The sequence below is a fragment of the Bradysia coprophila genome, chromosome II (genome assembly GCF_014529535.1).
Source record: "Bradysia coprophila strain Holo2 chromosome II, BU_Bcop_v1, whole genome shotgun sequence".
Lineage (NCBI taxonomy): Eukaryota > Metazoa > Arthropoda > Insecta > Diptera > Sciaridae > Bradysia > Bradysia coprophila.
The window spans coordinates 7,372,629-7,398,572 of record NC_050735.1 but is presented as its reverse complement, the minus strand read 5'-3'; the positions used below and the strand labels follow the sequence as shown (position 1 = coordinate 7,398,572).

The window sequence follows — 25,944 nt, the reverse complement described above, 5'->3', positions numbered from 1 at the left end:
ACGAGCATAAGGTATAACCATTCATACACCAAACAATTTTCCAGTGCTTGAGACAGCATAGTAGAAAGACATTTTTTAATTTGCAATTAATTTACGCTTGCCTTACCGGCATTTCATACCAAAACATTTGCGTTCTGTTTTACGAATGTTGTTCGTCTGTTGGTGAGTCAATCCACGCGTTTAGTGGTATGGTTTGTAGCACTGCATAAAAAAGCGGTTGAATCCGATATTTTGAATTTTTGTATGGGAATTCACATTCAAACGTTGATATCTCCGTGGTTTTTAAAGAATAAGAGCCAGATTTTGCTAGGTTTGCATCTTTTATGGAGGTTTATCGGTCGACATACTAATTTGTGTGAAATGTTGAGTAAAAATTTTCTTCTAATTATTTTACACAAATGAGTATGACAATCGATAAAACTCCATAACAGATGCATACCTAGCAAAATTTGGCTCTTATTCTTTAAAAAACAACGGAGATATCAACGTTTGAATGTGAATTCCCATACAAAAATTCAAAATATCGGATTCGACCGCTTTTTTATGCAGCGCTACAAACCATACCACTAAACGCGTGGATTCATAAAAGTTGAGGAATGCAGACAAAAATTGGCGTTGCTAAAAGCACACTTGTGCGAATAGTCAATTGATGTGCTATATTCGTACACACGCGTGCGAATAGTCGAAATTGTTCGAGCTCTTGTGAAAACGCCCTATTTGTACACGAAGATACCAAAACTAGTAGTGCAAGTGTTTTACGAATATATATTTGAACCGGGATGTGGGATATCTGAATTCTGAACACGAATGGAGGAAATAAAATGTTTTTCGAAAAAGTGGATATCGGTCGTCTAATTTTTGAACTCGTTGAGGACAAACACTCTTTTACTTAGTTTCGCTCAGTTAATGTTGACAGCTTAACTTTCCTTCGTTGACTTACTTACAGCTCACACAAGGGATCGTAAAGGCGATCGTTCACAAGGTATGTCACTCCCTCAATAATAATAATAATAATAATAGCGTATGGTTATTGTTCAGCCGGGAGGACACATTTTAAGTTACAATTCGGCTACCATTTGCTGCTATAGATAGTGGAGGTACTTTTACATGACCTAACACTAGGGACCACATGCTTAAAGTGAATTCCAAACTACGCCTTCTAAGTATTTTACACTCTGAAGGATTTTTGAATATTGCGCCTTAGTACCTAGTGCAAATCCACTCATGCTCAAAACAAACGAGGCATTGAAAACGTGCTTTGGTCCTAGTTTTCATTGACAGATGCAGCAGTCGCGATTTTTAACAGAAAAAGTTCTAACTTCATTTGAGAGTTTCGAAAATTTCGTCATGAAAAATAGCAAGGTTCTGAAAGAACAGGTCAACGGCTGCGAACTTTATATGTAAAATGGAACTTAACAAAAACAAAATTCTGAATTTTCGAGAAAAATATTTTCTTCAAGTTGATTTCTCCCACTATCTGGTTATAAAATTTGGTGTCAACCGCCTTCGTGGTTGTCTTAACCTGTTCTTTCAGAACTTTGAAAAATAGGACCAAAACTCGTTTTCAATTCCTCGTTTGTTTTGAGCATAAAGCGCAGTAGGAGTAGAATTCCGGCAGCTCTACACACACAACCATACCAGTTTTTTATGAATCGATTCAACCAGCCGTGCATTTGTGTACACGTCTGACAACCGATTTTTTTGGCCTGGTTGAGGCTCGAAGATTCAAGTTAGATCCAATATTTTTATAAGAAGAGATGAATGTCACCAAAGGAATCATAACATTCCAGTGTTGCATTTTGTAAAGAAGAGTATAGGCTCTTTTTAAGAAAATAAAAATTCATTCTTGTAAAGTCAGTCATAGAACAGAGAAGCTTTATAAGAATCACTCTCTATTAATGCACTTGCAATATTAGATATTCAGAAAGCTAACAGGTTATGGGCCCAGGTGTGGAATATGGAGAAAACCCATAAGGAAATCTGAAGAAATGCAGCATTGAAATCAAAGTGGAAGATAATACAGAGAACTGGAATGTGGTGGTGCCACGCGGCTGCTAGGAATTTCGCGCCGCGTCATTCACAATAATTGACAAAATGACACATTTTGTATAAGGAAAATGTCACTTTGTGGGTTATTGTAAATGACGCGGCGCGAACTTCCTCAACACCACTGTGACATCAAACAGTATGTCTGGCTTAATCAGGTGGAGAAGCAACGTAACAAAATTAAAACCATGGAACTGTATCTACTAATTGTACTTCTGCGAAATCGTATCTACGGAATTGGAGCTACAGAATCAGAACTAAAGAACTACAGTCTACGGACTGAAGGAAATAAGACGGAAATTTTTGGTTGAGATTGGAATTTTGGATCAAAATGTAAATTAATATGAATGAGGAGGAGGGTTGGCTTTTCAGTTTTGTGATCAAAGTAACATTCACATAAATTAGAAGAATCTAAGAAAATATAAGTTCATTCTTGTAAAGTCAGTCATAGAAAAGGAAATAGGCACTCCGAAGAAAAATTCCCTTGGAATAAGTCTACGATATTGTTAAGGGCACATAGTGCATGCCAATTTAAATGGCAGCTTCATAGAATCTCTTATACAGATTCCTTATATCTCTTACAATATTCAGTCAATTGTCGATGCAAATATTTGTTCGATCCAAATGGGGGAAAAAGCAGGAAAACTATTTTATGTTCGCCTCAGCACAAACATAATATGCATACCTCACAGCACATTCCACATCCATAGTAATAATATCTGAACTGCCTTAAAGCGACCGTGATATGATAATGACCATAATTTATGCATTTGATTTCAATTCCTCATTCTCGAAACGATAGGAAAATGTAGAACAAAAGACCAAACGTTTTTCTTTTCTTTTCTGTTTTACAAGTAATACATGCACATTCATGCAGACGTTAATAGCAAGTTGTCGCTCGATGCAGCATTGTAAAACCAATTTAACGTTTATCCGTGCCATAACACAATTTCTATAATAGACAATTTGTTGTTGGAATGGTTGTTGGTTGGCTTCTAACAATTTATGCTTTTGAATTTGGTTGGAAATCTTAAAAATCTACATACTTTGCGATTACCTCCTACATAACAATTCACGACCATAAAATCATAGCACATTTTCTCGATTAGAATTGAATAAGTATAGTGGGTATAAGTTTGTAGTCCGGACGCTTGTATCACGAAAAGTGGCTATGTGGGATTCGAGGTTTTAAGAGTTTTTGAAAGACCGAACAAAGTCACTTCTATATTATAACTCAATTACACTAAAACGGTAATTTTACCGGTAATACCGGTTCATCGACCTGAAGAAAAAAAATTTAGTTCCACAACTTTTGATACTTTATCAGAATCCATTCACAAAAAATCTTAAAATCTCGAGTCCCACAGGATCACACATATCTGGACTAAAAGAGTTTTCTTAACTTGTCGATATACACCCGATAATGTACTCCATCTGATGTGGTAACTTACGTTTTTCTCTGTATCCGTGCATATATACTCCTATCAATCTAACCATTCCAGTCAATTTACCATTTTGTTGTTCATCTTTCATAATATTTCGACCAATTTTCGTAAAAAGAGAACCGAAATTTCGTACAAGAGTTGTCTTAATCAACTTTACTTTTATTTACACATTGAACGTTTCAGTTGTATATATATTACCACGTATAGGTACACTCTCCGTACTCATCATACCGATTACATGTTAAATTGAATTGCAAGTAGATCTTTAACAATTTCAGAGACGCTGTTGGTTTGAGCATTTGTCTTTGTTCTTATGTTAGATTCAAGACAATCTTTTTTTCTTTTGTACATTGTACATTCTTCAAGGAAATAATAGTCGAACATTGTCTCTTGTTTAATTTATGTTATGATCTTTAATAGCGGTTTTATGATGATTATGATTTAACAGAAGAAGAGGATGAAGATTGTGGATTTTATTTTTAATATTTTTAGAAATTCTACGGAAACAAATGTGTACGTAAAAAAACATAATGATAATTGTGCACAGGCAGAAATGATTTATATCTTTGAGATATTTATTTTCTTTCTTTTTTTTTTTGTTTTTCTTACTCTTTACAATGGAGACAAGCAGTTTTAAAATGCTAATTACGTTTTTCTACATATACAGCTAATGATTGCATTCTGGTAATACTGGTAAAGGACTGTCCATAAAAGACGTCGTTCAGTCATGTTTTGGTATTATTGATCTGCCTCTATTACGTCCATGTTTTTCCTATACTTTTAGCATTTTTTGTCCAATTTAGTCTACATACCCCCACCTCCTAAATCTGGATGTCTTTTATGGACAGACCCGTATTCAAGGTAAATTAGAAGAGAAAGATTATAATATGTGATATGACGAATTATATGTTATGCATCCCACACATGTACGGAAATCAGGTCCGCAGTGGCCATACGTTGAATTAGGGCGATTTCCGAAGAATCATTTGCATTTTTTGAACATTTTTAATTTTTGACTGTTTTACAAAGTTTGGGTCTGTAGCTCCGTTTTCGAGCCAATCGCGCTTTCAGGAAGTTGTTTAAAAATGTGCTACTTCCATAAATTTTCTGACTTTTTTTTTGTAGTCCACTACCCTTCTGGTCATCTCATCTCCAGCGGTGTCTCTATTTTCAATGAATCTATATCATACCGTCTTTTCCAGATTCCAAAACGATTAGGAGACTTTCAAAAAGTGACCTCTAGAAAAAATTTAAAAGTTCAAAGATTTTTTCTGAAGTTTTTCCGAATGTTCTTAAAACATGATATTCAGGGATTCCACGGAAAATTTAAAGTAAAAAAGTGGAAAAGTGAGTAAAAATAACGAAAATAGTTGCTAGAAATAGTTGATTTTCTGACGAAAAAGATGGTAAAAAAGTGAGTTTTTAGGAACTTTTGTACCCTATTCTACGTGAAGTCAAGGGTTTTACCACGCCTATGTTTCCCCTGCATGAAGCTACAGGTCATTATAATCGTTTAGCGATATAGCAAAAAAAGTTAAATGAAGAATATACTGTAACCAATGAATTTCATAGACAGGGAGACAGCAGAGAAATGATAAGTTGGTACGCCTGTAGCGAGATGGAATGCGCATGAGGATGACAGCTGAATTGTATGGCAGAGAATTTCATACAATTTTGGGGCTTGCTCTACCCTATCGCCCATCTGTCATCCTCATGCGCATTGGCATTCTATCTCGCCACAGGCGTACCAACTTATCATTTCTCTGGGAGACAGGAATACGTCCGAATCGAATGCCGACGAATCAGCATTCACAAAAACCTGAAGCGTTACTTCGTTCATTACTTCAAGACTTTAGATTTGCTTGCAGCGAGGCTTGCAGAAAGTGCCAAAACAATAAAGAGAAATCAGTAGATAGAAGATGCCTGATTCTCCTTGCAGTTTTGTGACAGTCCTAACAGCAACTGGCTCAAAAATACGTAGAAGGTTTGATTGATTGATTGTTTTAAAAAAGGTAAAAATTTTAATCTGAAATTGGTAGAAGAATTATGAACAACAGGAGAGTTTAGGTCGACGGAATTTTCGCTTAAGCATCACGCTAAGGAAATTTTATGCGGGATGAATGTTAGGAACTTTATTAGGATCATACTTCTAGGGTAAAGTTTTGTTCCTGTAATTTTTATGTCAATTTAAAATCCATACACAAAATACTGACTGCAATGTAGTGAACCCTAAGGTTTTTCAAGTGAAATAGAAATATTACGCAAGCAGTGCCGGATGGCCCTATGGGCGTTCGGGCGATTCCCGAAGGAGCTTTTGATTTTTGTATGGATAAACGACAACGAAGGGCCTTTTGAAAAATTTCTTCATACAACGCCCGAAGGGCTTTTTTGAGCCAGTCCGGCACTGTACGCAAGTGACTCAGGTGGAAGTTACTTGTTTTATTTTAGACACTTATAAATTAGTAGCAAATTTTAATTTTTTAAATAAATTTTCAAAAATGGTGAGGTTAAAGTTTTTGGAAGTTTTGAAAATTTACTTATAAGAGCCTGACTTAACTTGAAAGCGTCTTGGTTATAACGCATACCTTCCACCTTATACGTCAATTCAATCATTTGCGCAATCCTTCTAAAAAAATCTAAAAGAAGATGCACTATCAATTAACTCTTTCAATTGACGATTCCCATCCTTATTGATAAGGATTCCAAAAGGAATTGCAAAATACTAACAATTTTTAAAGCTTAGGATTTTTATAAAAAAAAAATTTGTGCTTGAACGGTCACTACCATTGTTAAAAAATATAGCTATCGATGCATAAATGCAAATACGCAGCGGAGATACGTAGATTCATCTCAGAAACGACGACACGACGTTTTTATGTGCTCTAGAGGTTACTCTGGTGTAATGCCTTTTGCAACGTGATGGAATTTTTATAGAAGAGAAAAAGGAAATTCTCTAGCGCCGCAGGCGAAACTTTACAATTATAACATTTTCTAATCTATTTTAATTGATTTAAAAAATAAGTGAGTAAAGGGTCTGAAAATAGTTGAAAAAAGTGAGAAATAGAGCAAATAGTTCCTCACTTTTTCAGATCTTGAAAATAGTTGGAAAAAGTGAGAAAAGTGAGTGCGTGGAATCCCTGGATATTTTAAAACTGAGGTGAAAGTTAAGTAATTTTTAAAATTGTTTCAAAAAAGTTTTTTTTCTTCGCTATTATCTTTACACGTTCAATTTCCAAACTTTTAACGATGAAAAAGTTTTTGGATGTTCCGAAAGAAAAGCAACTAGTTTCAGTTTTCATCGAAAATTCGCATGGCGAATTTTTTCCGTCAAATTTTTTTTTTCGTAAATTTAATGAAACTAGTACTGGGAATGCTAGGCTTGATATAAAAACAAAATAAAACCAGTTTTTCGATTTAAAAAAAAAGATTAAGTTCATGAAATCTGCTAAAATCTGCCAATTTTCCTCCTTCGGCGAACTTTGACAGACCCTAAAAATTCCATAAACGCCTCAAACAGCACCAGATTACTTTAAACGCTTAGCTAAGTGGAAAAGCTGCAAAAATAATTTTTAGTTGGATATATATTGATTAGAAAACGGAAGTTGTTAAAAGTAAATAGCATTTTGGGTCATTTTGACTCTGCCGCTCTTATCCGTAGAGTGTGTGTTGTTCGTATTGAGGCTATTTAGTTAAAAGCTGACTCACCTAAAACTAGGTCCCACCTTTTGGGCGGGTCGGGTCCCTTGACTGATAATTTTTCCAAAATAATTAATCAATTAAAGTGAAAGCAAAATAAAATTATCGAGCCTCATTTTTTGTCATTTGATCATTTCATTTTGCTTTTACCTTATATTACACACTATTATAATCAAGGTTCTGAAAGAATTTTGTTTTTGTGTGTCACCGCCTTCGTGATCAACTCAGGGTTGTCTTAACCTGGTTGTTTCAGAACCTTGATTATAATTATCTTAATTTATTTTAACTGATATTTTGATCTGGGTGAGAATGGACAATTCCTGAAGTCCAAGCCATGTCACGGTATGGATGTAATAATCTAACACAATTCTCAATTTGATACATTTACTTCTACAAAAATGAAATGTTGTCACTTTGTATTAGTTCAAATTGTGCAATAATCCAATAAGACCCGAGTTGTTAACTAATGCAGTAAGATGACGCAACTCGTGTCAATTACGGCCTTCGATTCGCTCTAGCCGCAAACTTATCGCTCGTCCGAGCTGTCTAATATTGCAATACGATACCGCAACTCGTGTGAAATACGACCCTCGCTTCGCTCGGGCCGCAAACTTCACACTCGTACGAGTTGTCTAACATTAGGTTTGGCCTAGCCGCAAACTTCACACTCGTCGGAGTTGTCTAATGTTAGAATTGCTTGACTTTTGTAATACTATATGCTCACTGTATATGTAATTTCAGGTACAGTGGCCAACATTTCAAATGTCTTTTTTGTTAGGAATTTGACGTTTTCAATGAATTCCACTCAATCCACACAGCTCACACTCTGTATCAGTATGATCCGCTGTGGTTTCCAAGGCTGTATTATAAGGAAGTCTGCGCCAACAGCCTTTTTCATAGTGCATTGTATTTTAAATTAGGCGAATTCTTCGCTGTGACATTAATGCGAAAATGAAGTAACCAGAGCGAAGATAAATACCTAAATATCAATAATACCACTAGGAACCATTTCTATTTCTCCATTTACCATTTACCACAAAAATACTCCGTGTGAAAGAAAAAAAAAATTTTTGCTTTGTTTACTTGACAGTTCGCTATCTCAAGGAGTACTTGTTTGTTGTGTGGCAACCATACTTAAGTTAATGCGGTAAATTATTTTGTTTTCTTAAAAGTCATACGACAGTCCTAAAAGTTTGTTCCAATTAACTGTTAATCCGAACTTTGACAACAGGAACGACAACGACTTCATTCAAAACAGACGTACCTTCTTCTCTCGACGTACCTTCTTCTCTCGACGTACCTTCTTCTCTCGACGTACCTTCTTCTCTCGACGTACCTTCTTCTCTCGACGTACCTTCTTCTCTCTCTGCGCAGTGAAGGGAATCATCAATGATCAATTACCAATAATTATCAATTATCAACATAGTAAATGGAATAGCTTCCGACCTTAATCTCGGGAATTCCATTCCTCGTCGATTAAAAGAAATTTTATTAAAATCGGTTAAGAATTATTACTCAAGTTATCGTCATGACACAAAAAATGGTTACAAACAATTACGTTTTTGATAACATTTCATACAATATCGCCACAACACATTAAATTATCATAAATTATCACAATATCAATTATCAGCGGTGTATTATCAAGTATCAACAGAGTAAAATCCTGTTTTCTGGAATAGTTTCCAGAACCTTATCCCGACATAGCCCATCTTCGAATTTAACCTCAACAATCCCATTCCTAGTCGATTAAAAAATATCATCAAAATCGGTTAAGACTTACTCAAGTTATCGTCGTGACAAAAAAAAAATGCTTACAAACAATTAAGGTTTTGATAATTTTTCATACACTGTATGGTTACTAACATTTTAGGGTATTTTCTGGCGTAAGACCCTTGACTTTCAGTCAAGGGAATAATTAAAATCATTTTGTTTTTGCCTTTTCCACTTACCTCCCATATATTTTGAAATTTGCTTGAAATTGGGTCCCACCACATATCTCACATGACAGATCATAGATCCTTTGATTGGGAGGTGGAGTGTTTGGTATCATTTGAAAGCTTAGGGTCTCAGCTAAGTTTGAGGCGTTTATGGAATTTGTACTTAATCTTCTTTTTTTTATCGAAAAACTGGTTTTATTTTGTTTTTAGATCAAGCCTAGCATTCCCAGTATTAGTCTCATTAAATTTACGAAAAAAAATTTGACGGAAAAAATTCGCCATGCAAAAGGGTCCGAATTTTCGATGAAAACTGAAACTAGTTGCCTCTGTTGCGGAACATCCAATAACTTTTTCATCGTTATAAGTTCGGAAACTGAACGTGTAACGATAATAGCGAAGAAAAAAAACTTTTTTGAACCAATTTTAAAAATTACTTAAATTTCAACTCAGTTTTAAAATATCATTTTTAAGAAAATTCGGAAAAACTTCAGGAAAAACGGAAAATTCTAGAAATTTTTTTGCTCCAAAAAAACTTTGAACCCTTAGCTTTCGTTTGAGCCCAATATCACCTGTGTAGCTACACAGAAGTTCATCAAAGTTACCTCTGCATATACAACTTCAACCGGATGTAAATGGCGCTAGAGATCCCTTTTCAAAGTCTCCTAATCGTTTTGGAATCTCCAAATGCATATTTATCAATGGTAAAAAATTCAAGCTTTTATACCAAAATGCACCAAAATACAGCTAGTGAGCCCTACTATAATATAAACGTAGAGTCTGACATACAGTTGATGCCAGTAAAATTTATATGAAAGTGCTAATAAGGCTATAGACGCGGTTTAAGCAGTGCACTGCTGTAGTCATTCTTATAAACAAGTACAAGTGCAAGCTGAACAGTAAAGTCAATATAAAAAGGATTGCTAAATAAATTGTTATGTAATTTCGGTAATTTCTTTGTGTTTTCATTTTGCAATGATTTTTATAGTATTAACATAGCAATGCATCGAACAAAAGAAATTTTAGGTGTCGGTGCTTCCACCTACGTATTCGCGGACGGTAACATGGCCCATTTCTGAGAAATTAGTTTCTTGCGCCGACTTCATTTTTCGAATAGTGTTGCAAAAAAGTCTTTTTTTCGTATAATCCGAAATTGATATTTTTGTAAAATTTACTTATCGATAACAGCCGTGTACTGGACACTTGAACATTGGGTAAGACTGCTTTATAGGACCCATGATATACAGTCGTTGTTATTTCATTTTACTTACTGTCAAATTTCAGCTGTTTTTTCAATGCATTTTGAATTGGCAAAACAGCTGAATTTTGATAGCAAGTAAAATGAAATGACAACGACTGTACAAAAAATAAAAGATAATTGCGAGCGTAGCGAGGTCTTTTTTTATAATTATGCTGCTAAAAAGATCAAATGTTGTCGTAAATTCGAATGAAGATAAAGTTCGTTCCTAGACGGACCCTCAAAAACTTCGCTAACGCTCTCGTACATAAACATTCACACTTGGATATTTATACGCACGCACACATTCGTCATGTAATTAACATACTATTACAAAACTGGAATGAGATTTTTGATTATTGTCCCGTAAAACAAATTTGATTCAGTTTGATAAATCTCATTCATTTCGCTTCGTTTCAGTGAAACATTTTTTAAGAAATGGAAATTGCATTGTTGCTGTGGATCCTCAAAATCTCCAAATTTTTATCAGTTCCAAAAGTTTAAAGTTCCGCACCGATTAAAAATAAAATTGAAAATGGAGGTAACGTAATTCCGAGAATGTAGTGATGGTAACGCTGAAATTAGTCATATAATTAGTCAATTAGTCAAGTGAAATGCCGCGCAGCGAGAATTTTTGACTTGCTTCGTTTTCTTCTACAGTTTAAACCATTTTTGATTTAAAAATGATTTTTATTGTGTCGTCGAGTGTTGCTCAGCCTCGTCGAATTTGGTCATAGTGTTGCTCGAGCCTCGCGGCAATACCGTAGTCGGCGCCTCTGGTTTCTTGATTCGCTCTAGATTCTAGATTTTTCTTAAGAAATTACGAATAATTCGAGAAAATGATTTCTAGAAAAGTCATAAATTTTTTGGATTTCCTGAATTTCCGTCAACTTTTCGACATGTCTTCATTAAAAAAAATCTTGCTTAAAAGTAGGTGCTGGCCTCTGTTTAAAGACCTTGAGGCAATCATAATTGTAAAAATAAAATTAACCAAAACAGAATCTGACTGTCTGGTACTCATATTCCAATTCAAAACGTATTGAAGCAATTGAACTCATCGTAAGCAAGTAATGCAATAATTTAGCCAATTTTGTTTGATAAAGAAGTGACTCTAAACGATAAAGTTATTTCCCTATGAAATTGATTGAATAATTTCATGGCAAGGTAGCTTATGTAAGGTTGAGCACTATCCATATCCATGGATTCAATTTGACAGTAATATGGACGCGGCAATGCAAGATGTCACCGTCAAAAAGCTCAACGGACGCCTATACTGTCGATTAGTCAATTCATGAGGGCAATGATATTCTCATGAGTTTAATACTAAAGCAAATTAATTCTGTAAGCTGAAGATAACACTTAGCCTAAGTCTTGAGAGTCTTCAACAAATTAGATTGAGATCGTTAATTGTATTCTACATTAAAGGCTCAAAAGTTTCTGCTTCCGCACAAGCTTAGAGAAACGCATTGAATATAGCCTGTCCGTAAAGAAATCGCACTATATTTAAAATGGAACGTGATCTTTCATCACCACATATGAGTTACTCTAGTGATAATTGAGTCTGAGTTTCCATGGAACTTTATAAAGCTCTTATTTACAATTAGCTTACATCAGCGACTATACCAATAAGTGTTAGTCATTTACGTCTCAGTAAGAATATTCCAAGCGCTGTTGACATATATAGTACATTCGACATTACTGGACGTCAAGTGAGTTCATCTGTTCGTATTTTCATTCTTTAACGTATTTCTGGCTTCCTCAGGAAAAATGTTCTGTTCAACTAACTGTTTTCTAATGCTGCCAATTGCTGCAATGATAATTTCGGTGGGATTTTCAATAAGAGTTATTTGTTATGAGACAGAAGTATTTGTTCATTGTGATGCCAATAGTGATCAAAACAGTGAACTTTTGGATAACAACCAGTACAAAGTGCGTTATGACCTATATTCGTTATCAAATGAAAATGTTTTCCTGCGTTACAGTCCTCTAAGCGGTGAAAATTTTGGGAACGGTCGTCCTCTATCTGAATTTAATGAGGTCTTTTTCGGTTGCAAACTCAGGTACATACCAAAACGATTTCTCCGAAAATTTGGAAGCGCGGAATTAATTGTTATATCGAACAGTTCGCTTCAAACAGTAAAAAGAGTAGATTTTCGAGAAAATGGTAATTTGAAAAAATTACACCTTCAACACAATCAATTAACTCACCTGCCAGCGTATCTGTTTATTTACACACCCAGAATCAAAGAAGTTGATTTCTCTGCAAATAAAATTGAAACAATCGATCCGAATACTTTTGCTGTGGGCGTTGATTATCTACGAATAATACATCTGTCAGCGAATCGGATCAAAACACTTGACGGACGAACGTTTGCCAATGCCGTTTCGCTGACCGAAATCAAATTGGACCACAATCAAATTGAACGTATCGGTTTGAGACTTGTTCAGTATAACCAAACTCAGCCGTGGGATTCATTTAAGTTTTCTTTGTTAAATTGCATGATTTTGCCGTATGTTGACAGTAAATTTGTAATGTTTAATGTAGAATTTCAGACGTTTGTAAAAGATGATTCAGTATATAGGTTAAACGGAGTAGAAATCAACTGTAACACTACGAATTCGTATTTGTATTCCAGTGCACGATATTTAAAGATTGATGGCGTCAAATTGGCCGTTGTTTATTGAATGAAGAATTAATTGACTAAGGCTTGATTGAATTATTTAATTATTTATTATATTTAGATTACGAATGTTACTCTGTTTCAAAAAAGTATTTTTTGTTATAAGTGATCAAAAGTGGCATTGTCCAGAAAAATTCCGCTTTCATCACGAATTGCAGATGACGATTTCACTTTTACCCGCTGAATAAGCAATACTTTGATTGGAGGAGCAGTGACAAAAAATGTCGAACTATGATCCTAAGGCACAAAATCTATTTTAAAGTACAAGAGACCCTAGTTAATTACGTAAATGATGCGAATGCTGTATGCAAGTATTATGGAGATCATTCATAAATTACGTAACGCATTTTCAGTGTTGTCATCAAAATTGAAGTTGAAAGTGTCCCCCCATTTTACCACCTAAATGGAAGGGGATAAACATAGTTTCAACTTCACAGAGCGCATTTTTCTGGAATCATTTACGACCAGTCAAAAAACCCGTAACCCTTTATCAACAAAAAATTGACCCAAAAAATTTGTGAAAGAAAATTTTACAAAAAGGCGTCACAAGTGGCAGATGATTCCGTTTTTTTTCCTTTTAATTTCTTTTAGTTTTTCGACCATTTCCAAACAATACATTTCACAACATCTGCCACTTGTGACGCAAATTTATTTTCGTAAAATTTTCTTTCACAAATTTATTGGGTCAATTTTTTGTTGATAAAACTTTTGCGTACGACGCACAATGCTTCACTCCCAGCGATATCAGTTATTTTGTAATTAAGGACTTGCGTCACATTTACCCTTTAAGGGTATTTTGACTGATATCAACACTTCTGTAAGTATGTCATTTCGACGACATCAAAAAACCATATGGAAATTAAAAAATTCTAGAGAAATCAGTCTGAATCCCAAAATCTAGAAACCAATCTTGGAACACCTCACTTATATCGAAAATAACCCAAATCCATCGAAAAATCCGATGGAAGTTAGGTAGTGCCAGAGGAATCATCTGTCATCCCAAAATTAAGGAACCAACCATTGAACAACTCGCTAATGTCGAAAATAACCCAAAACCATCAAAAAATCCCATGGAAGTTAGGGAGTGCCAGAGGAATCATCTGTCATCCCAAAATTTAGGAACCAACCTAGTGGAAGTTTATACCTAATGATTCCAGGAATTTCCAACAAGAAGCACATCCCAAAACAACACACACCTTTCACCACATTACCATCCATATCCATTCCATTCTTATTTTTGGGCCATTATTAGCCTACAACCAAAATTTCATGAAAATCTATAGAAACGTTTAGGAGTTGCTGGGGTGGAATTACGGCTGCAGTTATCTATGTAGAAAAGACTCTTTTCTACGTAGAAAAGATTCTTTTCTATATAGAAAAAGAATCTTTTTCAACTTAAAACGTTTGATTTTTAGAGGCAATAGTATGCGTAATACAAACTGACGATGAATTCAATCAAAACAATTATGCCTACTACGAATACGCATAAAATTGCCTCTAAAAATCAAACGTTTTAAGTTGAAAAAGATTCTTTTTCTATATAGAAAAGAATCTTTTCTACGTAGAAAAGAGTCTTTTCTATATAGAAAACTGCAGCCGTAATTCCACCCCTGGATCCACTTTTCCATATGAACTAACTAACGTAGGCGATTTGCATTATCTGAAAATTCGAGATAATTCCCAATAATTGACAAAATGACACAGAAAAATGTGAATGACGCGGCGCGAAATTCCTCAATACCGCTATAAATATGCTCCGCCGTCCTCAAATTTTTTTTTGTAAACATTTTTGATAGTGGATTTGCTTCACGCCCGCCTTCACGTGCGGGCGTGATTTAATTATGATCACAGCACTGAAAAAGCGGTTCGTAATTTATAAATGATCACTTAATAATTCATATTTATAGAGTCCTTCGTAATTGACTGTTGTATATCGCATCGCATTGCCGCAACGAACTGCAAGAATGAGTAATAGTAGTGACAGCTGCCAAATAGAGTACCATTTTGTATGATACACTGTCCAGTTTGAGTACTCTACTCAGAGTACCATTCATGCAGGCAGTGCGTTGGTTGCAGACAATGTAATAGTAGATACAGTCAGGTGCAGTGAAATTTCAGCATGAATTTGCTTCAGCTGATCAACACATACGATCAAAGCTGCTTACACTCGTTTACAGGGCCTATTTTACGGAAACATGTTTCTCAAGTTTTTGAAAGTTTCGAAAATGTTTCTGAAGTTTCTTAAAGTTTCTGAAAAGTTTCCTTAAAAAACTTTAAGAAACTTTAAGAAACATTTCGGAAACTTTAAGAAACATTTTGGAAACTTTCAGAAACTTGAGAAACATGTTTCCGTAAAATAGGCCCTGCTCGTTTATATAGTTGAAGCTGCTACACGCACGCGCGTGGTAATGGTAAAATCGTATAAAGACGTGTAAACAGTTTGTGGATCAGCTGAAAAACAGCTGAAGCAAATTCATGCTGAAATGGCGTTGAGGAATTTCGCGCCGCGTCATTCACAATAACCCACAAAGTGACATTTTCCTTATACAGAATATGTCATTTTGTGTATCATTGTGAATCACTCTGGCGCGAGATTCCTAAATGTCACCTAAAAACAATTAAATTAAATTAGCCCGTCACTGACGGCAAGCATATTATCAGTTTTACAATATATACTACTTCATTCGAAGATTTTCAGAGATTGATTGCAGAAATCTTTTACTTCGTTTGTTTTGAACATACTTTTTGCTATATAACACCTCATGAGTCAGAGCTTGTCGTTTATTCTCGCTGCCGTCTGTAACAGGTTTAGTCTTAAGCTCAACATCGCTAAGGCTAAGGCTAAGTGATCATTTCTCATATTAACGGTTTTTAATAAAAATTGTATAAACGTAGAGTCTCTGATATACAAATAATGATTTCCATTGATTTTTATAATATTTTTTAAACTTTCGCATGGCATACCGACCAAGAACTGCTTGACTCCTGCGAGTTTTGCCCCCAGTACCTCATAGATGGTACTAGTGTGGTAATTATATGTAGCCCCAAACCCATCGTTGGTTGTTAAGACAGATCATTTGTTTTATTCCCTGGAAGGCTAAGTCAAGGGTCTTACGTCAGAAAATACGTGTTTTAGTTTAAAATGTTCGGTTTTATGTGAAATGTATGAAATGTCAGCAAAAAACGGAAAATTCTTAAATGTGATAGCTCAATAACTTGAGTAATTCGGAACCGATTTTCAAAAATATGGTTTCAATCGACGAAGACGAAGACCCTTAGGTTAAGTTTGTAGGTGAACATTGTCTGAATGATCTGGGAGTTATTCTCAAAAGAATTGTTGATTGAGCATTCATTTTCTGTTCTGCAAGAGAGTTACAAATGCAACTTGTTTTTCGATTCTTGCCCACTTCCTGTGTTATTATCTTCTAACCTATGCCTTCGACTGTTTATTTTTACGGTTGTTTTTAACTCATTGCAGTGTGTGTGGATTAGTAATTTTATGGCCTTAACTTAGAGAATTGAGTTATGAAGTAAAAATAAAAGAATGTTTCCAAAGACTCTTTCACAGACGGCAAGCACTTAGTTTTACTGTCGGATCTATTACTTCATTTGTTTCCGAATTGAGTCGAAATCTAATGTATGATTGTTTACCATACCTGGTTTCAAATGCTCTTCAATTTGTTAGGAGCAAAGATTCCGAGTTATTTCTAGTGAACTAAATTGTAGTAACCCGACTCTAGTAGTCTAAATGAATTTACATTATAATAAATTTTCACTTCTGTTAAACCATTCAAACGAACAAGTCTACACTCTCAATTGTCCTGATAAGAACTTTATTCCAAGTGGAATCCAATCCTCCAATACAATTTTGTTTTTCTTTAAAGTTGGGGATAGAAACGATCGCCAGTTCGACTTTTCTACGAATCAACATTGAAATTCGTCGAACATTTACAGCAGACATGCTTCAATAATATATCATTACAGACATAATGCAATACGAGATAAGTTTTTACTTAGCCATCTGATCAGCCGTGTCTCACAAAGGATGACCACATAAAAAAGGAAACAAACTCAAAATGTTTAAATTGAGATTTCACAACTTTTGTTAAAATTCAATTTTCAATATTTGTTTCGAGTTTTGAATATTATGTTTCCAAACTAAAATTGAATCTGATACGGATAAAGTGTTACCCGTAATATGTGTGTACAATAGTTGGTTTAAATTCAGTTATAGTTTAATTTTCCATACAATGAAGTTCTGCCTTGGAAAAGCTAATACTGAACGGTGCACTCCGTATATTTACTGCACGTATAAGTGTATGGAAATTAACTGTGGATATTGAGGATAACTACAGACCGTATAACTACGCTAAATTTAACACAAACACAATAAAACAATCACCATGTCATTAATATTGCGTAAAAACTTTACTGGTAGGTATTCTATAAATGGTAAAAGGTAAAACCATTTCGAGATTTCACCAAGGATTCACCATTAAAATGACATTCTGATCGTACTGTCTGAGCATCTATATGCAATAAATGATATAACGACACAACGTTATTGACATAAACAATCCAATAGCAGCCGCAATATAAATGAAAGAAGGCAATCGACTGTAAGTTTAGCCATTTATTCACTACATACTCAAGTTAAAATATTCGACCCACACAACATACCGTGAATTAATTGCACAGATTGATTTGGGTAGACTCCGCTCAACATGTTATATGCACCGTGGTAGTATAAAAGAAAAAAAAATATTTCGCGAGTGTAAGTTAGTTTAGTTTAGTTTATTTATTTATGTCATAATATGAGTAAGGCCTGTGAGCCTTTTTTAGTACATATTACAGTAGGATGTCAATCAACGCAAGATTAATAATTAAATATAAGGAAAAATTCGGACTGCAAGTTCATAACTACAGGCAGTAAATCTAGTCAAAGTACGATAACAAACCGCTTAAGTCAAATAATAATAAACACAGTTGGGAAAGAGCTACAATAGAATCACATACAAGCATCGACACATTATTCGTGGACGTAGGCAAATAACTCAGTCACTGAAACGATGAAATAACGAAATGGGTACAACACATGAATCTTAGACACAAAAATGGTCCCTGCATGCAACCTTAAAGCCAGTTAACGATTTAATTTTTTTAATATTCGGTGGCAATGAGTTATAAGTCGAGACCCCACCCGCGAAAAAAGACCGCGACATTATGTCTCCTCTCACTCTCGGCATAACCAGATTAAAAGTTCGCGTATTTGAGGTGGGGGTTATGCGTTCATACAGGTAACGAGGCTCTTTAAGGAGTAATGTCTTATGCATTAGCACGCATGATAAGAAATCGAAATATGAGAACAAGTCGCAGCCAAGAAGCACATTGCTGGCTGCTGCGGTGGAGTCATAACGGCCCAAGCCACAAACGAACCTAATGCAACCCTTAAATGCCTTCTCTAGAACCTTCTTCGTCAAAGCCTGCAACCTTCCCATGACTTGCGAGCAGTATGTGAAATGAGGCATCAGAAGAGACTTGACTAGAGTCAGCTTGACGGATCTAGGAAGGTAGCCAGCATGAGGCCATAAGCATCGGAGTCCAGCAAAGACTTTCGACGAGACCGAAAGGGCATGAGCTCGCCAGTTCATCAGATTATCAATCAGAATCCCTAGATCCTTGACCGTGTCACTATAGCCGATGTGAGTCCCATTCAGCTCCACCTGAGGGATAGTTGACGACCAATTCCCAGTGCAGATCCTGATTGCCTGCGTTTTACTAGCATTAAGTACCAGACCGTTCGCTCCCGCCCAGAACGAAATAGCCCTAAGATCAGCGTTGAGGTTATTCACGTCTTCCCTGACATTTTCCTTACGCACAGACAAGTAGAGTTGTACATCATCGGCGAAAAGGTGCACACGGGAAAACTTAACTGTCGCTGGAAGATCATTTATAAACACTGAAAAAAGTAACGGACCGAGAACCGAGCCTTGCGGGAGCCCGACCAGTATGTCCGAGAAGCTGGAGCTGCATCCATTAATCATTACCTTCTGCTGCCTATTACTCAGGTAGCTCCAAATGAAATTAAGTGCAGAAGAGGAGAACGTCAGATTTTGGTCAAGTTTATTAAGCAAAAGACCGTGCCTAACTGTATCGAAGGCCTTAGAAAAGTCGAGTAACAAGAGGACCGTGGCTAATCCACCGTCAAGATCCACCCTTATATCATCCGTAATCTTCAGTAAGGCCGTAGCAGTACCATGATTTGAGCGAAACCCAGACTGAAATCTATGTAACAGTCCAAATTCAGCTATGTACTCATTCATTTGACCCTTCATAAGCTTCTCTAAAGCCTTAGACAACGCCGGAAGTATACTAATCGGGCGGTAGTCCCGCAATTGTTTATCACGCGTATTCTTATGCCTCGGCAAGACCTTAGACAGCTTCCATGACTTCGGAAATACAGATTTAGTTAATGCTGCATTGAAAATGGTCGTAATCACTGGCAGAATAGCTGGTAGGATTAGTTTGATAAATGAAATCGGGATGCCGTCGAGGCCCTCAGAATTTGATTTAATGCTAAAAATGGCCTTGCATACTTCATGGCTGGTAACGTTACGAAAAGAAAACTGTCTACGGGACGTTGCGGAGTTCCCGGTCAATAGCCGTGGGGTATTCGACAAATTAATAAAAGCTGGGAAGTCTGAATAAATGCCTTGAGTGAAATGGACGTTGAATTCCTCTGGCGTATACGGGGCCACGGCATCACCAGAGCCCCTTAAAAGACCCAACCCACGTAAGCTGCTCCACAGTTTCGTCGTAGGTATCAAAGACCCGAACTTACGCGTGTAGTAGCGACGCTTAGCTAGTCGGATGATCTGTGAGGCTGCATTCCTCAGTCTTTTAAAATGAACAAAGTTACCGTCGGTCCTATGACGTTTCCATGCTTCATATGCTAAATCCCTGTCAATCAGTGCCTTGCTAACGTCATAGCAGAACCACGGTGCTGAAGACTCTCGTGTTTGCATCGGTTCTAAAGGAGCATGAAAGTTCAGCAGACGCAGCAGCTCTACTTCGAGGTTACTCACTGATTCATCGACATCGTTACTCATCATGATACTGGTCCAGTCAACTGACATCGCATCTGAAACCAACTTCTCACCGTCAATACGATGAATCCTACGCCTCAATGTGACCCCAGAGTCAATGCACGACATATCACATTGTACTGACATGAAAATCATGTCATGTTTAGAAATTCCCCCCAGACTAACCTGAGAGAAACGAGCAACATCACTAATAGAGTTAGTCAGAAAGTGGTCAATGCACGTAGAAGAAGTCTTCGAAAAATGTGTAGGTTCCGTCGAAACCAGTTGAAGTTGATCGAAAAAGAATATCGCCCACGACAATGTCAATCAAATCAACATGAGATTATGTTGAAAATAACATTGCGGTCTGTTGAGTAGGCCTGCTGGTAAGCAGGTATAATGTTGTGCTTATTGCTTCTAATGGATAAAGTAATAATTATGGACCCTGACGATTTTACTAAATGAGGAAATTGCAAGGGCTGGATGGATCTAGTCCTATTATTGGTAAATCCATTTTCCAAATTTAGTGAAAATTTACCAAAGTTTATCGAAAATTTACTGAATTTACCGAAAGTAAGTTCGGTAAATTGTCGATAAATTTCAGTATATTTCGGTAACTTTTGGTAAATGTCAGTCATATCGGTAAATGAATTTACCAACAATGGGCCCTGGAATGGATTGAGCAAATATTTTTTCTAAGAAAAACAAAAAGCGAAATACAAAAATAATTTGGATTTCAATTAAATACAGAAAATGTTAACAAAAGAACTGGTTCTAAATGGCAGCCACGGCCAGAGCCGGATTAACCCATGGGCAAAGTGGGCCCGGCCCAGGGCGCTGGGAAAATAGAGGCGCTGAGAAATTAAATTTTTTCGACAGTGTAATCATTTCACGTTCAACATAAGTCATGCACAAATCAACGTCGATTAAAAAAAATTCGCGCTCGCTTCGCTTGCGTCTGTACATTACATTCTTGGGGTAAATGTGAGCTACAAGAAATGCATATATACATCTAACTTGATATTTTTGAATAATACACGCACATCGACTAACCCAAGGCTGTTCGTATTTGGTTATTTAAAGCGTTTTTTTGATGGTCCTGCTTTAGAAAAGTTGAACTTTGAGGCTTCTGGCTGAAGACACTATAAATAATTTTCAATAACCATTCCATTGCTTCATTTTCGTCAGCCGCCGGTGATAGTCGGATGATGGAAAGCTTTTAGCTCATGAGGAATTTTCGAAAATTTTGTAAATTCCTAATGAGCTCAAACCTGCTCATGATCGCCGGACAACGGGAGTTTGGAACAAATAAAGCAGCTGGAAAAGCTGCAGAACAAATCCGTTTCCGCCCATTGAAAATTGTTCATGGCATATATTCGCGATTTTTTTTTTGTCGAAATCCAAGGCCAATTACCTAAATTGACGCCGTAAGTGCGGTCGAAATTCAAAATGGAAAGTGCGGAGGTCTATCTAACGTAGCGTCATTTTCATATAATGAAGCGTTGAAAAGTATTTTTTGGTTCACTTTTTCATCGAATCGTTCACTTAAAATTCAAATTTTAGGCACACTTACGGCGTGAATTTCAAGATCTAACACTTTCAGAGTGAAGACAAAGGATCATTCTAGAGTGCCCTAAACTTCAATACTTTTGGGATCCCGAGTCCTAGATCCTTGAAATTGCTTCAACACAAGTCGTTTTTTCCGAATCATGACCTTACCCAACGCACTGCTCCTAGCATGAACATAAGAAATATTTGCAGGCTGATGAAGTCACAGTAGGCACTGCGTTTCTTTCGTGAAGATAGGTGACTTGTTTTAGTTGTGTGAGTTCAAACACACAATACAATCAATCTTAAGCGGTAGCTCTCATCACAAAAGCCTCCAAATTCGACGTTTGTCAAAGTAGTGTTCATGCTAGGAGCAGTGCGTTGCCTTACCAAGTAGAGTATTTTTTTTATTAAGGCTAGTTGTTACTAGTCCTAGCAGGACAGGTAACGCGCACTGAGGCCTCCAATGGGCCTATTGTGCTAACTAGGTGTAGATTATACATTTGCTGTTTGGATGAATCTACCTGTGCTAGCAATGTAGCTCAGGATGTCATGTGATTGCAATGTTCTAATTTGGTTATACCCAATGGTGTAACCGCCCAGATGCTTTCTTCTTTGGGTTATGAAAGCAGGACACTTACAGAGGTAATGTTCCGCCGTATCTATGTGTTCCCCACATAAATCACAGCTAGGGTCGCTGCGTTTGCCGATAGTTGTGAGATGCTTGTTAAATTCGTAATGTCCCGTCATCACTCCGGTGTATTTTTTGAGTCTCGTTCTGCTTATGTTGATGAGATACTTACTGTTTTTCATACTAATTTGGATGCAATTTTTAGCTTGACGACAACCAGGTACATTTTTCCAGTATTCTGTGAACGTACGCTTTTTCAATTTGTTTATTCTTTGTTTTACATAAGACCTGGGGACACCCATTGCTGGTTCCGGGCCCGTCAGGGTGCTAAGAGCTCCAATTTTTGCTAGTTGATCCGCTCTCTCGTTCCCCTCTATGTTGGAGTGTCCCGGTATCCAAATGAGGTTCACAATGTTATGTCTGCTCACTTGGTTCAGTATGTCATAGCATTCCAGAGCAAGAGCTGAGGTAAATGCGAATGATGATACTGCTTTGATAGCGCCCTGGCTGTCGGAGCATATTGAAATATTTTCATTATTGATGCTTTCCTCTATAATTACCTTACAGGCTTCTATAATTGCTCTGATTTCAGCCAAGTATATAGACGAATAGTAACCTAGTGGTAAACTTAGCTCAATATTCAGTTCTTTACAGTATAATCCAGCGCCAGCTGACTCGCATATAAGGGAGCCGTCCGAGTAAAATACATAACCTTGTTTTGGTGGTAATGTTCCATCAATCCATTCTTCCCTGTTAGGGAATTGCGTCCTAAACTTTTTGTTAAATCTAAACGTTCTAACTATGTTATCTGATGGCATACTTAATGCAGGTTCCCTGTATATCGTACTAAACCAGACTTTCGTATGGTCTGTCGACCTGATTGGTGCTTTACCAATTCTATTTAGCGTTGCAATAGCTTCGTTAGCAATATGGATATGCAGCGGAGGTAAATTTAGCATTGCCTCCAGTGCGGCTGTTGGAGTTGATCTCCAGGCCCCAGTTATGGCTAAGCATGCAGTTCTTTGAAATTTATTTAATTTCTTTTGAATATGTTTGAGGTTACATCTGTGATTCCACAGAAATGAAGCGTATGTTACGATGGGTCTGATGACGGTTGTGTAGATCCAATGCATTACTTTAGGTGTAAGGCCCCAAGATGCTCCATACGCTTTGCGGCATTGCCATAGTGATATCAGTGCTTTTTCTAGGCGCGAGTTCAAGTTCGCTAACCAGTACATGCCACTGTCTAAGATAATACCCAGATATTTCACTTCTTTGACCAGTTTAATCGGTATACCATTTATCAGTGGAATTTTCAGTCCTTCTATATTTCTACGCCTTGTGAACAGTATCATATTAGTTTTGTTAGGGTTGACGTTAAGGCCGTTTTCCGTACACCAATTCGTGACTATGTCTAGAACTGTTTGTAGAAGGTCGCATAAGGTACTCAAGAATTTACCTTTGAGAAGTGTGGCTAGGTCATCAGAGAAACCTTCCGTTTGGAAGTTGTTGTCGTTAAGCTTCTTAATAAGTTCGTTAATTACTAGGCACCATAAGAGAGGGGGAAGTACTCCACCTTGGGGGCAGCCTTTAGACACAATAGCCGTAAGTGTAGTCGAGCCGAATTGAACTATAACCAGTCTGCTCATTAGCATGGCTACTATCCACCCGACTAATCCGGGGTCGATGTTATGTCTTTGACATGCTTTCTTTATGGCTTCATACTTGACGTTATTGAATGCCCCAGAAACATCAATGAAACATCCTAGTGCAAATTCACCGTCTGCCAGTGAGAGTTCAATATTTCTGACTATGTTGTGCAGTGCATTCTCCGTGGACTTGCCACATTGGTAGGCGTGTTGCTTGTCATGAATCTTGATCAGTTTGAGTGGTACATCCCTGAGGTACCGGTCAATTATTTTCTCAAGAGTTTTAAGCATAAATGAAGTTAGACTAATCGGTCTGTAATTTTCGGCTAACGCATAATTGGTTTTTCCTGGCTTTATTATGAATACGACCTTGACTCCTCTCCAGCATTTAGGTATGTGCTGTAGTTTGAGTGAGGCCTTAAAAATTTTACTGAGGTAGTTTTTCGTAGCATGGATAGAACGCTGAAGCGCGGCTGGCACAATACCGTCTAACCCAGGTGACTTAAATGGTCTGAACGAGTTTACGGACCATAGTATTTTTTCGTCATTGATGATCTCATCAATCAGATTATTATCAATTCGTATACTAGTGTCTGAAAGCGGCATATGTCCCGAATTAGAATTATCAACGGTCTTACAGTCAGGGAAGTGGACGTTTAGAAGGTGCTCGTATGTTTCTTTTTGATCTTTGGTGTGGTCGCCTGATGGTAACAGTAATGATCCTACAGATTGAGCCGGGTCTCTGGATAAGATTTTGAACATCTTTGCCGAATCGTGTATGCCACTAATTTCGCTACAGTGGTTTTTCCATCCGGTTCTGCTCCTTAGTCTAAGATTTTTGTTGTAGATCTTTAGTTCTTCATGATAATCAGCCCAATTTCCCGACTTTTTGCAGATGTTGAATAGCTTCCTAACTTTTTTCCTTTGTTTCCTGTCCTCCGATGAGTAATAGGGAACTGATTTTCCAGCTTTGTGCATCCTAGCAGGACACGCCTCGTTGAACGCTCCCATAAAAATATCTTGAAAAGTTTCAGCTAATTTGTCTAGGTCATCTGAGTTTTGGGGTTCTGCTATCTCGCTGCATAACTTCTCTTCTATCAAGTGTGTAAAGTAATTCCAATTAGTGGATGCCGGATTTCTAAATAATAATGGCGGTAAAGGGTCTAGGCTCATCCTAAATCTTATACATCTATGGTCTGATGTGAGAATATCTTCTGTAACTTTCCAGTCAAAGATAGTTGAGAATAATTCTCTAGAGCAGAGCGTCATATCTAGTACTTCTTTCCGTAATTTATTAATGAAAGTAGGTTCGTTCCCTACGTTTAGAATCATCAGCTCTGTTGATATGATGTGATCCAGCAGTTTTTCTCCCCTATCGTTAATGTTGGTGCTACCCCATGCAAAGTGATGCGAATTAGAATCTACCCCTGTGAGTAGTGGTATTTTGTTGGTTTTGCAGTATTCTACGACTGTGACAAATTCAGGTGTCGGTGGATCATCTAGTGAATCATACGGAAAATAGCTCGAGCAAAGAATGATATCCTTGTACTTGCCATTTTTTCTTAACGTGATCCGTGCTACCACTTGGTCTAAGGTACTGAGGTGATATAATGGATGAACAACTAGGTTTTTGGAGGTAAATATTGCCGCCCTAGGCTTGCCTCTGCCGCTCGCATGAATTAAATTTCCATGTCTTCTATTGATTCCCTTAATACTACCTGATCTAGCCACTGGCTCTTGTATAAATACTATAAACGTTTTTGCACTCCTTAACAAATTGTTTAATTCGTTCGACGGCCCGTACGCTTTATGCAAGTTGATTTGATAGAAGTCCAAATCTTCACTATCCATTGGACATAACATAAAGCGTTCGGTTTGATAAGCCTAACTGCATAAAACCATGTAAACTTGCTGTAATTTGTCTCTCTGTTTCATACCCAACCACCTTTAAACTGACCTTGTATGTTGACTTAGAATAATTCATCATCC

At 36.8% G+C, this 25,944-nt stretch overlaps 1 long non-coding RNA gene across 1 annotated transcript; it reads left to right on the top strand.

The window, feature by feature from the left end:
* The first annotated feature begins 453 nt into the window (after positions 1–453).
* Positions 454–11,749, top strand: LOC119070030. The gene is made up of 3 exons (XR_005086448.1): positions 454–588; positions 10,578–10,582; positions 11,740–11,749. It is a non-coding gene; the product is annotated as an uncharacterized LOC119070030 (long non-coding RNA).
* The last annotated feature ends 14,195 nt before the right edge of the window (positions 11,750–25,944 follow it).